The 3,972-nt window shown below is 34.3% G+C and overlaps 1 pseudogene; it reads left to right on the top strand.

Annotated features, from left to right (window-relative positions):
- The first annotated feature begins 961 nt into the window (after positions 1-961).
- On the top strand, positions 962-1,484 carry LOC143389894 (histone deacetylase complex subunit SAP18 pseudogene; annotated as a pseudogene).
- The last annotated feature ends 2,488 nt before the right edge of the window (positions 1,485-3,972 follow it).

Raw genomic sequence — 3,972 nt, 5'->3', positions numbered from 1 at the left:
CCGGCATAAAAGTGAACTCAAAATGGATCAAAGACCTAGGAATTAGAAAACTTTGTTTTTGCTAGAAGAAAACATATAGTCAACACTCAAACATATAATTGCAGGCAACACAATTCTTAATAGGATTCCTAAAGCTCAGAAAATAACACCAGGAATTAATATATGGGATGGCATCAACTTAAAAAGCTTCTGAATAGCAGAGAAAATGATTAAGAACACAAAGAGATAATTTAAAAACTGCAAGAAAATCTTCACTAGCTATTCTTTTAACAGAAGATTAACAGCCAAAATACATAAAGAACTCAAAAAACCACACATAAAATCAAATGATCCAATCACTAAATGGGCAAATGAACTAAACATATATTTCTCAAAAGAAGAAATACAAATGGTCAACAAATATATGAAAAAGAATGTTCAACATCTTTAGCAATCAGGGAAATACACATCCAAACTCCACTTCTCTCACTCCAGTTAGAATGGCATACAACAAGAATACATATGATAATAATACTGGAGAGGTGGTGGGGAGGAACACTTTGTATGCTGTTGGTGGGATTGTAAATTAGTACAAACAATAAGTAAAACAGTATAGAGGCTTCTCAAAAAACCATGAACAGAACTATTATATGACTCAGCTATACCATTCCTTTGGGTGTTTATCCTAAAGAATTAAAGTCAGCTAGGGATACATGCATTCCCATATTTATAGCAGAACAATTCAAAATACAGAAATTATTGAACCAGCAGATGAATGGATAAAGAAAATGTGATATATATATAAAATATATATATATATATATATATATATATATATATATATATATATATATCACTTTATATATATATTCATAATGAAATTTTACTCAGCCTTAAGGAAAAATGAAATTATTATTATTATTTTAAGAAAACTGAGTGGAACTTGAGTGCACTATATTAAGTGAAATAAGTCAGTGACTTCATGCTCTTGCTGGCTGCGGGAGTCAGGGGTCAGGACCAGCATCTTGCAGGTTGAAGGAGGAAGATGGAGGTGGAATTGCAGGTTACCCAGGAGGAAATTAAGAAAGAGCCAGAGAGGCTAATTGACCCCGAGAAGACATGCCTGCTGCTGCTGCGAGTCTTGACCACCAATAATGGCCACTACCACCCAATGGATGAACTCTCCTGCGAAAACATATCCTCCAGCAAGCTGGAGATTTATACCTGGATGGATGCAACTTTGAAAAAAATGACTAGTTTAGTAAAAGAAGTCTACCCAGAAGCTAGAAGCAGTGAACACACTTTAATTTTGCAATTGTTTTTATGGATCTTAAAAGACCTGGCCATTGAAATAAGGAGATTGGCAGCACCATGTCTGGCAGCAGAGTACTGAGGATTCCATGACCTTGCAGTTGCAGAAGTTCCAAATATGTGGTTATTTGGGCATAGCAATTACCCCTCCAAATCACGAACCTCCTCCTTCAAGGCGTTTGCGACCATATTAAATTTTATTTACTACCTCTCAAATTTATTTTCAGCCACTAATATAAAATAAACTTACATACTCTTTCCTCCCCTGGTTTTTGCCATTAAGACTTTAAATTCTTAGCAAATTGTAATGCAACTATTTAAGAGTTAGATTTGGATGTACTATGGATATGAATATCAATAGAAAGTCTGTATGTTTCACACCATTGTAAAATATAAAGAAAGGTACTTTTAACATTCTGTGTGAAACTATTGTTAAATATATGTGTACGATCAGAAGAAAGGAAGAAAGCCAAACTCAGAAAACCAGGGGTCACATGTTTTCTCTCAAAGATGGAAACTAACTAAAAAAAAAAAAATATATATATATATATATATATATATATATATATATATATATATATATATATATATATATAGTGGGGTCTAAATACAAGGGAGACCAGTGGAGTAGTGGAAAGGAATCAGGGAGAGGGAAGAGAGGAGAAAAAGGGGAGGTAGTGAGAAACAAAATTGATCAAATCATATAGTTAGATTGTGTGCATGTATGAAAATCTGATAACAAATCCCACTATTATGTATAATTAGAATGCACCAATAAAAATTTTATAAGACTACCTACTCTGTGGTATGCACCAGGGGATATGAATTCCCTTCATGTGTGCTCACCCTTCTTGTCATAATCTTTCCTCACAAGGGCAGGGTGGAGTTTAGCACTGGGAATTTTATCAAAAAACAATTCTCATTCATTGTGACTGACCATAGCAATTGCCAAAGAAAAGCCACTTTTAGGTCAAGTACTAATTTAGCAACAAATAGTTATGAATCCTGCCGTGTGGTCATTAGTCTGTGAAGCCTTCAGGGATCCTAATATCTGACTATTGTAAAGGTTGGTGGTGTGGATAAACATGAATTTTAATTTAAAGGACATCCAATGTTAAAAGTAGAGAAGTATTTACCAGCATGATTTAGGCTTTCAAATGATTAATTAGAAGCCAGTTAGCTAGTGAAACATGAAAACAAAGCAGGAATCCTGAACTTGGCTCACAGAAACCCTGAATTGGTAGGTGTACACTTGCTGCTTTATCCATTATCAGCTCAGGACACTCATGCTGACTGCATGGAGATAAAAGGCTGAATATCTTATTACCAGCTCCCTTGAGCCCTGTGGCCAAATCTTTTTGTGATTTGAGCTTAATTACCTTGAAAGAGGTGCATCAGTTTTATGAGGTTACAAATAAAAAGAAGATTTAGATCTCCCCTTGTGTGAAACTGGTCCATAGATTGAATTCTTAACAATTGTCACTGCTCCAGCTTTGTAGAAGGCAGCATCTCATTTGTTTAAGGAAATACATCGCCCAGTAAAATTGTCCTTCCTCAGCCCTGAATTAATTCCTGAGAATATTAAAATAAAAATAATTGCACTTCTTATTGATGACATCCTGAAGAACAACTACCAATCAGGCCATGTGACTGTTTAGATATCTTAATATTTTCCAGTAAATACAAAGTCTTTAATTTTCCTATTAACTTTAGTAATTTTAACGGGTGAGATGACTGCAATTTAAGTTTTTTATCTTAAAAAAGTGTCATATTTCCACCTGAAATCTGAACAAAATGCTTGACTGTTTTTAGGAAATCTAGAGCCCTGTTGTTCTTGGTATCTATGCTCTTCTCCTTAGAGCAAATTTTTAAGAGATGGAAAAATATGTGAAATTCAGCATGTTCAGCTGTGCATTTCTGTGGAGTGGTGAGAATTCTAATGCTAAACTGTACACTGAGCAGATTACCTTTGCAGATCAGGTGGTCCCTTAACTCCTCTTTCAGGGTTACAAAGGGCAACTGCAGTTCCTACTTCTCATTACAGAAGCAGTCAAATGAATTACTTAATTATTACTGATTATTGTTATTGAATATTTCCTTAAGATGCTCCATTGTTAATTCGCCTTAAAAATTGGAATAAACCAGGGATGCAAGGTTGGTTCAACATATGGAAATCAATAAATATAATTCATCACATCAATAGACTTAAAGATAAGAATCATATGATCATCTCAATAGATGCAGAAAAAGCATTCAACAAAATACAGCACCCCTTCATGTTCAAAACACTAGAAAAACTAGAGATAACAGGAACATATTTCAACATTGTAAAAGCTATCTATACTAAGCCCCAGGCCAACATCATTCTAAATGGAGACAAATTGAAAGCATTCCCTCTAAAAACTGGAGCAAGACAGGGATGCCCTCTTTCACCACTTCTATTTAACATAGTTCTTGAAATTCTAGCCAGGGCAATTAGACAGACAAAAGAAATTAAAAGGATGTGGATAGGAAAAGAAGAACTCAAACTATCACTATTTGCCAACAATATGATTCTATACCTAGGAAAGCCAAAAAATTCCACCAGAAAACTTCTAAAAGTAATAAATGAATTCAGCAAAGTAACAGGATATAAAATCAACACCCGTAAATCAAAGGCATTTTTATATATCAGTGAAAAAC

This window comes from Callospermophilus lateralis, chromosome 2 (genome assembly GCF_048772815.1).
Source record: "Callospermophilus lateralis isolate mCalLat2 chromosome 2, mCalLat2.hap1, whole genome shotgun sequence".
NCBI lineage: Eukaryota > Metazoa > Chordata > Mammalia > Rodentia > Sciuridae > Callospermophilus > Callospermophilus lateralis.
The sequence above is the reverse complement of the archived record's forward strand: the minus strand, read 5'-3'. Positions and strand labels throughout refer to the sequence as shown.